This window comes from Phascolarctos cinereus, unplaced genomic scaffold (genome assembly GCF_003287225.1).
Source record: "Phascolarctos cinereus isolate Bilbo 61053 unplaced genomic scaffold, phaCin_HiC Scaffold_1;HRSCAF=81, whole genome shotgun sequence".
Classification (NCBI taxonomy): domain Eukaryota; kingdom Metazoa; phylum Chordata; class Mammalia; order Diprotodontia; family Phascolarctidae; genus Phascolarctos; species Phascolarctos cinereus.
The window spans coordinates 126,129,417-126,142,664 of NW_027555514.1; positions in this window are offsets into that span (position 1 = coordinate 126,129,417).

A 13,248-nucleotide genomic window follows, 5' to 3' on the forward strand; every position below is an offset into this window, starting at 1 on the left:
CCTCTCAGCTTTTCCCAGTGCTGACTTCCCACCAGTATCACATTCTCTGAGTAGCTTGTGGCATTTCTCTCAGATTATTGATTATGGATGGATTATGACCCATTAGACAACTCAAAATAAAATCCTATGAGCTTTTACCTCAAACAGCAAGTTTTACTATTCATAGCTTAGGAAAAAACTTTTCCAGGATTTATGTCTCAAACTTAAATATGTCTTGGTGTAAAAAGCTAATCATTAGAGATTTCTAACCACTTGCAAATTCTCAGCAAGCCATACATAACCCAAACGAGCTTTTTGGCTAGTTTACATATTAAAACAATAACCAATAATAGCTAAATTATTTTATTGGTAACCAAATTATGAAAAGTTGCTTAATGTAACTGACACAGAAAGTGCACCAATTTGAAACTTGAAATGAACCCATTACCAATTAGGTGACTTCAGTTTTGTTAAATGAATTTCCAAATTACTTTACACAGAGAATCAACATCTCATCATTAACAGTTAAAACTACAAATTTGAAAGAGTGTGCTTACCCAAGTTTGGAGGTTAGCTTCATTACCTTGAGCAGAATGTGCTGAACCTGGGTGATGCTTCCAGGCAAAGATTGCCCCAAGGCCCAATACCATTGCCAGGGGGCCTCAAGCTGTAGCTGCTGCCCCTCCCCCCTCCTTCCTTTCTCAGGTGAGGGAGGGCAATATCAAAGGTGAGGGTAAAGGGTGAAACTTTCTTCTCCTATGAGAGGGGTTACCAGATGTCCTCTTGTCTCAAGGGAGGAGAGTGACTAGGTTGTACAGTTGTTTCAAAATTCCTTAACGATCAATCAGAAAACCTCCAGAATCTGCCAAGATATTTTTAGCTGTTCTGACTTTCCCTATAACCTCCATGGAGGAGGATTCAGAGGTGCAGAAGAAGTGAGTAAGTAAGCTTCCGGGATCTAAAAAGCAACTGCAATTTTCCCCAATTCCCTAGCACCAACGGAATCACCAGAATTGACCATACACTTCCAGATGGGGCGTCCATCCCTGACCTCTATGCTGTGGAAAGTGTACCCGATACATGGCCTTGAACCTACCCAGTGGACCTAGAGCCTGAGAGGGTCAGGCCAAGTACAAGACAGGCTTGTAACTGTCTGCCAGAAAAGTACCTCCAAGCCTTGGTGCTGAGAGAGTGACCCCAACTGCAGAGCAAGAAAGGAGGGGAGAAGGGAGGTTTACATTTCTTCCATTTTTGGCTGGAGATGAACTTGGGGTCAGGCAGTTTCCCCATATGGGCCACCAAAATGATGTACTTTAGGGTTTAGGGGTGCTGGGACCCCAAAATCACAACACACAGGTCCTATCTGAAGGAATTCGACCCAAGCCTTCTTTTAGCCAAAGACAAGGTTTATTAGAACATTGTCATATTGGGCAGACTCTTAAGGAGTCTGAACATGGGTAAGCAGTGGCTAGATCATAAGAATCTGAGCAGTGGCTAGATTATAAGAATCTAAGCAATAACTAGCTTATAAGAATCTCAGCATTGGCTATATTATAAGAATCTAAGATGTCCTTGATTTCTAGGCTCTTTTTCTGATCATGGCTTTCAGACAGTCCAATAATTTTTAAATTCTCTCTCCTGGATCTATTTTCCAGGTCAGTTGTTTTTCCAATGAGATATTTCACATTGTTTTCTAATTATTCATTCCTTTGGATTTGTTCTACTGTGTCATGATTTCTCATAAAGTCAATACCTTCCAATTGCTACATTCTAGTTTTTAAGGAAGTATTTTCTTCAGTAATCTTTTGGACTTCCTTTCTTATTTGGACAATTTTGCTTTTTAGGGCATTCTTCTCCTCATTGGCTTTTTGGACCTCTTTTGTCATTTGGGTTAGGCTATTTTTTAAGGTGTTATTTTCTTCAGTATTTTTTTTTGGGTCTCCTTTAACAAGCTGTTGACTTGTTTTTCATGATTTCCTTGCATCACTTTTATTTCCCTTCCCAGTTTTTCCTCTGCTTCTCTTATTTGCTTCTCAAAATCCCTTTTGAGCTCTTCCAAGGCCTGGGATGGATTCATATTTTTCTTGGAGGCTTTGGATATGGGAGCTTTGACTTTGTTGTCTTCTGGTTGTACATTTTGATCTTCTTTGTCACCAAAGTAAGATAATATAGTCTGACTCTTTTTGTGAGGTTTGCTCATGATCCCAGCCAACTACCTGAGTTTTAAACCCCTTGTTAAGGTAAAAATCTTCTTCCAATGTGGAGAATGTACTATCCCAAACTTCGAGGGTTTGTATAGCTGTTTTCAGAGATACTTCTAAGGACCTGTAAATTTTCAGTTCTTCCAAGGTGGTATGATAAGGGTCGAGGTTTTTACTCTTTTCCTGGCCTAAGCTCTGGTCTTTGAGTGACAGACCACAAGGAGTCTTTTCTCTCTTAGAACTGTGAGGAGGGTTTCCTTTCCACCGCCACTACAAGCTCCACCGTGCCAGCACTTCTCCTCACCCCAGGACCACCACCCAGAACTGTGACCCAGATTGAAGCATGGGTAAAGCAAGAGATTCCTGCCTCAGCACCAGCAAAGAGATCCCTGCAGTCCCCCTCTGATCAGCCACTTGATTCCCCCTCAGTCTGTGGGCCAGAAGCTCAGGACACAGCCACTGCCCCAGCACCCGCGCTCTGCACTCTGTGCTCTGGAGTTGGCTCTGATCTAGCTCTTCTCTCATCGCAAAAACAGACTTTTCCCACTGACCTTCTAAGTTGTTTTTGGTGTTCATGGATTGAGGAGTCTTGAAGCTCCCACATCTGCTGTGATTCAGTCCTCTGAGGCCTGCTCTAGGTTCACTGCGGCCTGCACGCCCAGGTCGAACTGTGCTCTTCTACCTGCCATGCACAATTTGCCTTTCCAATCAACCATCCAGGCTGTCTTGGACTGGAAATTTGTTTTACTTTGTCTTTTTGTGGATTCTGCTGCTTTAGAATTTGTTTAGAGCCATTTTTTATGGGTATTTGGAGGGGTTTGCGGGAGAGCTCAAGGAAGTCACTGCTTTCACGCCACCATCTTAGCCCCACCCCCCAATTTCCCAACACAGTATGAGATAGGAGGGTCCCCCTTGAGCCTCATAGAGACATCAGTGAAGCACCAGGTAAACAGCCAGGGCCTGCAGGTCCTGGCACAAGAAGCCTGAGACAGTGCCCCTTCCACCCTGGATGCAGAGATCAAATTTAAAACAAAGGGAAAAGACCAGAAAAAGATTATCAAAAATTGACAGTAAAACAGTCTGATTGTAGAAAGTTATTAAGGTCACAGGAAGACCAAGGTACAAACTCAGAAGAGAGCAACAATTGTAAAACATTTGTGGGCAAAACCTAAAAAAAATAAAAAAAAAAAAAGGAAATGGTTTCAAGGCCAGAAATAACTCATCAAAGAGCTCACAAAGGAACTAAAAAAATCATATAAGAGAAGTAGAATAAAAAGTGGTAAAAGAAATAAGAGTGATGCAAGAGGAATTATGGGGGAAAAAATAGTCAACAGCTTGGAAAACTATTTAAAAAGTATAAGTGGCCAAATGGAAAATAAAGTAAAAATACTGATTGATTAAAACAATACCTTAAAAGTTAGAATTTGGCAAATGAAAATTAATGATTCTATGAGACATCAAAAATTAATTGGACAGATTGTGTGAAAATTGGAACAGTAATGTATTTTTGGTGGACTTGTGAACCGATCCAACCAGTTTGGAGAGCAATTTGGAACTATGCCCAAAGGACTATAAAATGTGTATACCCTTTGACCCAGCAGTAGAAATTCTAGGGCTATATCCCAAAGAGATCATAAAAATGTGAAAAGGACATACATGTACAAAAATATTTACAGCAGCTCTTTCTGTGCTAGCAAAGAATTGTAAGTTGAGGGGATGATCATCCGTTGGGGAATGGCTGAACAAGTTGTGGTATATGAATGTAATGGAATACTATTGTGCTATAAGAAATGATGAGATAGCAGACTTTAGAAAAACCGGGAAAGACTTGGATGAATTGATGCTGAGTGAAGACAGCAGAACCAGAAAAAAACATTGTATGCAGTAACAGTCACATTGTGTGATGACTAACTTTGGTAGACTTAGCTCTTCTCAACAATGCAAAGATCTAAGATGTCTCCAAAAGTCTCATGATGAAAAATGCTATCCACCTCCCAAGAAAGAACTATGGAGTCTGAATGCAGATTGAAGCATACTATTTGGTTTTTTTTTTTCTTTCATTTCTTCTTTCATGTTGTTCTTCTCATTGGTTCTGATTCTTCTCCACAACATGACTAATGTGAAAATATGTTTAATAGGAATTTATATGTACAGCCCGTATCAGATTGCATGCCCTCTTGGGGAGTGGGTTGGGATGGGAGGGGGGCAAAATTTAAAACTCAAGAGATTATTCAAGTGAATGCTGAAAACTAAAAATAAATTAATTTTTTTTTAAAAAAAGAATTAATCAAAGAAATTGAAAAGAATAAAAAAAGGAAGAAAATGGAAATACCTCATGGAAAAAAATAACTGACCTAGAAAATAGATCCAGGAGACACAATATCAGAATCATTGGAGTACCTAAAAGCTGTAATCTAAAGGAAGATCTGGACAGTGTCTTTCAAGAAATTACCAAATAAAACTGTCCTGATGTTCTGGAACCAGAGGTCAAAATGGGCTTTAAAAGAATCCACCTAGCACCTCAAGAAAGAGATCCAAAAATAAAAACCCTAAGCAACATTATAGACAAATTTCAGAAGTATCAGATCAAGTTAAAAAAAATACTGCAAGTGGTCAGAAAGACACCATTCAAATTTTGGGGTGTCACAATCAGGATTACACAGGAGTTGGAAGCTGCAACATTTAAGGATGAGAGATCATGTAACATGATATTCTGGAAGGAAAAGAAGATAGGACTACAACCAAGAATCACTTACCCAGAAAAATTAAGCATAATACTTCAAGGGACAAATGGTCATTCAATGAAATAGGATTTCAAGCTTCTATTCTTTGGTTTAGCTGCAGATTTTCTTTTTGATTCAACTACTCCAAGGATAGAACTATTTTTTTCTAGCTTTATAATTGCCATTTCTTTAAACAACTTGCTTTGGTCTCTTTAGGAATGTCACTAGCCTTAAAGAAAAGGCAGGTTATAAAATTTAAAAAACAAAACAAATCTCTTCCTAGAAAGTAGTTCATATATTGAACCTACTCCTGTGTGAGTTATAAAAGTAAGAGTAATCTTGCCTTCTAGGTTCTAATGAAGCAGATTTTAAAATTACCTTCTCTAGTTTATGAGAGTTAAATATTAAAGATTGACATCATGTGTATTTAGATATCTAAATATTATATACATATGCTTTCTAGTTTCTCACATTCAACTGTCTCCCAAAAATGAAATTGGTTTTACTATGACATCCTGTAAGTAAGTGAAATGTGATAAAACTCAGAGTAAGATTCATTCTAATTGGAAAGTTGAATGGATAATATTGTGATGGGATCACATTTGTACCAAAAAGGAGGAAAACACATTTAATATAAGAACATGGTGAATATTTCTCTTGTAATTTTAATTTGATAGCTGAGATCATTCCAATGGTTTTCTCACTGGTTTTTGTTTCAGTTGTAGCAATAGGTGGTATGTCAATAAGTTTGTTAATAAGCATATATTTAATGACCACTCTGGCAAGCGGTATGCTAACGTTTAGGGATACAAAGAAAAAAAGGAAATGTTTTCCAACATGAAGTACCTTACCTTTTATAAGGGGAGACATTATGTACAAGTGTGTGTATAAAATAAGTATCTACCCAGTTAGTAAACAAATGTTTATTAAGTGCTTACTAGTTGCCAGGTCCTGTATTAAATGGTGGGATACAAATACAATAAAAAAGAAATAGAGTGCCTCCTCTTAAGTAGCTCACCTTCTAATAGGTGAAGATAACACATAAAAGGGAAATAAAAGGAAGGAGTGATGTTGGTACCCATAGGGGATAAGTGGAGTGGTAATAACCTCCAGAGAATGAAGAATAAATGCCTGCACACTTCCATTAAACAGAAGTTCAAGAAGAAACTCACCAGTGAGAAAAAAGGGATATGAAAGGTAGGGGGAAGAAGACAGCTTAAGTAGAGTGATGAAGTCTAGAGAAACACAAAATATATGCAAAGCAAATATTGGTAAATAAAGGTAATTTTGAGGGGAAAATCCTAGCAGAAAAGAGGGAAGAATATCAGGAAAAGATTCATTTAGTAGGTGTCTCTTCAGTTGAACTTTGAAAGAATCAAGGAATTCTAAGGTGTAGAGGTAAGGAGGGAATCCATTGCAGGCATTGAGGATAATTTGGGCAAAGTCACAGGAAATAAAAGTTGAAAATAGTTGCTGCAAAATAATAAGAAAGCCAGTTTGTTTGGATCGAAAGAAATGTGTGAAGGGGAGTAAAATAAAGGGTAAGAATGATGTTAGAGTTGGTTATATAGGGCTTTAAATTTGCTTTTAGGGAAGTTTATTGAGAAAGGGAGTGACTTGGTCAGAAGAACGTATTAAAGATATCACTTTGGTGATGGGGTGAAAAAGGGATTAGAGATATCATATTCTAAACTGCACTGGAATATCATTTAATTTCAGGATAGAATGATTTTTTTTAACTTTACAAAAATAGATAATTTAAGAAGAAGAAGAAGAAGAGGAAGAAGAAGAAGAAGAAGAAGAAGAAGAAGAAGAAGAAGAAGAAGAAGAAGAAGAAGAAGAAGAAGAAGAAGAAGAAGAAAAGTGAGAGAGAGAGAGAGCACAAATGGTTTTCAATATTTCTAATTTGGTGTTTAGTTGAGGATTTTTAAGTTGTTTTTTTCTAGTTTTTTTTAGTTGTATGCCCAATTCATTAATCTCCTCTTTACTTATTTTATTTATGTAAGCATTTAGAGATATAAAACTTTCCCTAAGAACTGCTTTCGCTGCATCCCATAGGTTTGGTATGTTGTCTCATTATTGTCACTCTCTTGAATGAAATTATTGATTGTTTCTATGATTTGTTATTTGACCCAATCATTTTTTAAGATTAGATTATTTAGTTTCCAATTATTTTTTAGTCTATATTTCCACTTGGATAGCATTTGGGATATAATGGAGGATAGAAGAGCCTGGCATGCTATGATCCATGGGCTCATGAAGAGTTGGAATGACTGAACCATAATATTTTGTGTTTCTCTTTTTTTAAATTTTATTAATTTATTTTGATTTATCAACAATCACTCCCATATGCTTCTTAGTTGAAAATTTTTCTCCCCCTTCCTCCCCCCCCACCTTCCCCAAGACAGCACACAATCTGATATAGGCTTTACATTTACATACCCATGATACATATTTTCAAATTAGTGAAGTTGTAAGTAAAAATTAAAACCAATAGGAGAAGCCATCAGAAAGATGAAACAAAACTCAACAGGAGGTAAAAATAAGTGATAGCGATTCAACTTCCATAGTTCTTTCTTTGGATGTGGACAGCATTTTCCATCCCGAGGCCTCTGGATATGTTTTAGATCTTTGTAATGCTGAGAAGGGTTCAGTTTAACAATTAGTCATTGCATAAGTGGCTGTTATTGTGTACAAAGTCCTCTTGGTTCTGCTCACTTCACTCAGCATCAGACCATATAAGTCTTTCCAGGTTTTTCTGAAGTCAGCCTGTTCATCATTTCTTATAGCACAATAGTATTCCATTACATTCATATACCACAACTTGCTCAGCCATTCCCCAATTGATGGGCATCCTCTCAATTTCCAATTCTTTGCCACCACAAAAAGAGCTGCTATGAATATTTTTGTACATGTGGGTCCTTTTCCCATTTGTTTGATCTCTTTGGGATATAGCCCTAGAAGTGCTATTGCTGGATCAAAGGGTATGCACATTTTTGTAGCCCTTTGGGCATAGTTCCAAATTGTTCTCCAAAATGGTTGGATCATTTCACAACTCCACCAACAATGTATTAGTGTTCCAATTTTCCCACATCTTCTCCAACATTTATCATTTTCCTGTTTTGTCATGTTGGCCAATCTGATAGGTGTGATGTGGTACCTCAGAGTTGTTTTGATTTGCATTTCTCTAATCAATAATGATTTAGAGCATTTTTTCATATGACTATAGATGGCTTTAATTTCTTCATCTGAGAACTGTCTGTTCATATCCTTTGACCATTTATCAATTGGGGAATGGCTTGTGTTCTTATAAATTTGTCTTAATTCTCTATATATTTTAGAAATGAGGCCTTTATCAGAGAGACTGGTTGTAAAAATTCTTTCCCAATTTTCTACCTTCCTTCTAATCTTAGTTGCATTGGCTTTGTTTGTGCAAAAACTTTTCAATTTAATGTAATCAAAATTATCCATTTTGCTTTTCATAATGTTCTCTATCTCCTGTTTGGTCATGAATTCTTCTGTTCTCCATAGATCTCACAGGTAAACTATTCCTTGTTCTCCCAGTTTACTTATGGTATCAGCCTTTATATCTAAGTCATGAACCCATTTTGACTTTATTTTGGTATATGGTGTGAGATTTGGGTCTATGCCTAGTTTCTGCCATACTCTTTTCCAGTTTTCCCAGCAGTTTTTTTCAAAGAGTGGGTTCTTATCCAGAAGCTGGGGTCTTTGGGTTTATCAAATAATAGATTACTATAGTCATTGACTACTGTGTCTTGCATATTTAACCTATTCCACTGATCCTCCTCCCTATTTCTTAGCCAGTACCAAGCAGTTTTGATGATTGCTGCTTTATAATACAATTTAAGATCTGGAATTGCTAGGCCACCTTCCCCTGCATTTCTTTTCATTAGTTCCTTTGATATTCTGGACCTTTTGTTTTTCCAAATGAATCTTGTTAATTTTTTCTAACTCTATAAAATAATTTTTGGTAGTTTGATTGGTATGGCACTGAATAAGTAAATTAGCTTAGGTAGGATTGTCATTTTTATTATATTAGCTGGCCTACCCATGAGCAACTGATGTTTTTCCAATTATTTAGATCTGATTTTATTTGTGTGAAAATTTGTGTTCATAGAGTTCCTGGGTTTTTTCAGGAGGTAGACTCCTAAATATTTTATAATGTCTACAGTAAGTTTAAATGGAATTTCTCTTTCTATCTCTTGCTGTTGGGCTTTGTTGGTAATATATAGAAATGCTAATGATTTATGTGGGTTTATTTTATAGCCTGCAACTTTGCTAAAGTTGTTTATTATTTCAAGTAGTTTTTTACTTGATTCTCTAGGATTCTCTAAGTATATCATCATGTCATCTGCAAAGAGTGATAGCTTTGCTTTCTATTCTAATGCCTTCTTTTTTTCTTCTCTTATTGCTAAAGCTAATTTCCAGTATATTGAATAACAGTGGTGATAATGGACATCCTTGTTTCACCCCGATCTTATTGGAAATGCTTCTAGCCTGTCCCCATTACATATAATGCTTGCTGAAGGTTTTAGATATATGCTATTTATTATTTTAAGGAAGACTCCATTTATACCTATGCTTTCTAGTGTTTTTAATAGGAATGGGTGTTGTATTTTATCAAAAGCTTTTTCTGCATCTATTGAGATGATCATGTGGTTTCTGTTTTTTGTGTTGATATGCTCAATGATGCTGATAGTTTTCCTAATATTGAACCAACCCTGCATTCCTGGTATAAATCCTACCTGGTCATAGTGTATTATTCTTGTGATAAGTTGCTGCAATCTACTTGCTAGTATTTTGTTTAAAATTTTTGCATCTATATTCATTAGAGAAATTGGTCTATAATTTTCTTTCTCTATTTTGACTCTTCCTGGTTTAGGTATCAACACCATATTTGTATCATAAAAAGAATTTGGTAAGACTCCTTCTTCACCTATTTTCCCAAATAGTCTATATAGTATTGGAATTAATTGTTCTTTAAATGTTTGATAGAATTCGCATGTAAATCCATCTGGCCCTGGAGATTTTTTCCTAGGGAGTTCATCAATGGCTTGTTCAATTTCTTTTTCTGAGATGGGGTTATTTAAGTATTTTACTTCCTCTTCAGTTAATCTGGGCAATTTATATTTTTGTAAATATGTATCCATTTCACTAAGATTGTCAAATTTGTTGGCATATAGTTGGGCAAAATAATTCCTAATTATTGTTTTAATTTCCTCTTCCTTCTTGGTAGCTTTGCCCTTTTCATTCTTAATACTGGTAATTTGGTTTTCTTCTTTTTTTTTTAATTAAATTAACCAAAGGTTTATCTATTTTATTGTTTTTTTCATAAAACCAGCTCTTAGTTTTATTTATTAGTTCAATAGTTTTCTTAATTTCAATTTTATTAATTTTTCATTTGGTTTTCAATATTTCTAATTTGGTGATTAGTTGAGGATTTTTAAGTTCTTTTTCTAGTTTTTTTAGTTGTATGCCCAATTCATTAATCTCCTCTTTATTTTATTTATGTAAGCATTTAGAGATATAAAACTGCTTTTGCTGCATTCCATAGGTTTTGGTATGTTGTCTCATTATTGTCATTCTCTTGAATGAAATTATTGATTGTTTCTATGATTTGTTGTTTGACCCAATCATTTTTTAAGATTAGATTATTTAGTTTCCAATTATTTTTTAGTCTATTTTTCCATGGTCCTTTATTACATATACTTTTTATTGCGTCATGATCTGTAAAGGATGCATTTAATATTTCTGCCATTCTGCATTGGATTGTGAGGTTTTCATGCCCTAGTACATGTTCAATTTTTGTGTATATGCCATGTACTGCTGAGAAAAAAGTATTTTCCTTTCTATCCCCATTCAGTTTTCTCCAAAGGTCTATTATATGTAACTTTTCTAATGTTGTATTCACCTTCTTAACTTCTTTCTTGTTTATTTTGTGATTAGACTTATCTAGTGCTGAGGAGGGGAGGTTTAGGTCCCCCACTAGTATAGTTGTGCTGTCTATTTCCTCCTGTAACTCCCCGAACTTCTCCTGTAAGATTTTGGATGCTATACCATTTGGTCCATATATGTTCAGTAATGATATCACTTCATTGTCTATGGTACCTTTTAACAGAATGTAGTTTCCTTCCTTATCTCTTTAGAGTAGATCTATTTTTATCAGGAAAGTTTGGAAGTCTCCTATTTCATTGAATATCCGCCTCCTCCCTTGAAATATGATGCTCATTTTTGCTGGGTAATTGATCCTTGGCTGCATTCCAAGCTCCATTATGTTACAGAATATCATGTTCCACACCCTGAGGTCTTTTAATGTAGAAGCTGCAAGGTCCTGTGTAATCCTGACTGTGGTTCCATGATATTTAAATTCTTTCTTTCTGGCTGCTTCCAGCACCTTCTCTTTCATCTCATAATTTTGGAATTTTGCTATTCTATTTCTTGGCATTATCAATTTGGGATCTCCTTTAGGTGGTGATCGTGGATTCTTTCTATGGTTATTTTATGTTCTGGTTCTAGCACTTCTGGGTAATTTTCCTTTATGATTTCCTGTAAGATACTGTCCAGGCTCTTTTTTTCTTCATGATTTTCAGGTAGTCCAATAATTTTTGAATTCTCTCTATTGAGTCGATTTTCTAGGTCTGTTGTTTTACTGATGAGGTATTTTATGTTTTCATCTATTTTTTCAGTTTTTTGTTCTGTTTGACTGATTCTTGCTCCCTCATAGAGACATTAGTTTCCATTTGTCCAATTGTAGTTTTTAACAGATTGTTTTCTTCTGTTAGTTTTTGTACTTCCTTCTTCTATTGGCCAATTGTGTTCTTTATGGACTGCCAGGAGCCCCTGCGTCCCCGGCTGTAGTCTGATGCCGGCAGAGCGTGAAGAGAGAAGGAATCGCGGGCCAGGTGAGAGCAGTGAAGAACAAACTCTGTTTATTGATCTGAGGGCTCAGGCTTATAGAGTACTGGATCAAACAATAGCAACATTATTCATGAAAAGTACAAATCTAAGTGATTTCCTTACTTCCTTGTACCTTGTCTGTTACATTCTTTCCTGCCTCCTGTCCTGTACCCCATCCATTTCCTCCCTTCCTGCATCCTGTTCTCAAGAGATGAAACAGGGGGGTGGTGAGCCGACATCCTGAGTTTCACAGCTGTCTGGCTTAGTACAAGCTACAGGTAAGACCTGGGCTGGCCTAAGCCCTCCAACTCCCCAAAGCCGGCCCTCTACATCTCCCCCTTTCTTCTGTTCTAGCTTGAGAATGTGGGATGCACATCAGGAGAAAACTCAAGAGCAACAAGAATACTATCAGGGTACGAAATGCAACAGCAAACTTGAAATATTCTGGAAAGTGTTAAGTTGCTTGATATAGTACAACAGCTTATAAACAATATCTTGAGGATCAATACCATCCATGTTATATTTTTGAAATGCCAAGCGCCCTGAAGCTTATTCAATATTTGATCAGGAGTTACATTGGTAGTATTAGAAAGCAAATAGGGAGTTACACAAACAAAAGTATAGTGGTCAAGTTACAGGTTTAACCCAAGGTGGGGTAAGGCATATAAGTCCAATGTAATCATGACTCCATCCCAGAGCCATCTGCAACAGCCATCATTGCAAAAAGGACAGTCAACATCTTATTATTGGCTCTTCATCTTTTCGGTCTCGCCTTTCTCCTCTGCTTGTCTGTCTGAACAGTTTTTCCTTTGATGCTCAGGGTCTCTATCCCTCTGGTCAGTATGCTGACAGGTGCAGATGTTTGTCTCGGGAACCCAGACTGGTTCTCCTGCATGTTCTGGAAAAATACAAGCATAACCTCGACCCCAGATTAGTAATTTTACTGGACCATCCCAATTATCCATCTTTGGATCCTTCCACATTACTGTGACATCTGGTTGCTCATCTAACAACCTGTTCTTTTGCCCTGCAAAATGTTTTTGTGCAGTAGTATGTCCCTGATCATCTAGTGTTAAAAATTTTATGGTATGTATTACCTGGTCCAATCTCCTTTTTAAATTTTTGGTATATATTACCTGATCCAATCTCCTTCTTACCCTATTTTCTATTCCCTCTTTTTTGTTTATCAAGGAGGATTTTAATATCCTTGTTGCACCTTTCAACAATGGCTTGTCCAGTAGGATTGTATGGGATGCCAGTAGTGAGTGATATTATAGGGAGACAAAATTGTGCAAAATTCCTGCTAGTATAGGCGGACCATTGTCAGTCTTGAGGTGTCTTGGATTTCCAAGAATATTAAAGCAAAACAAGAAATGGTATTGCTTATGTCCTTTTTAAAAAATGTAACTAATCCAAAATATCTTCTT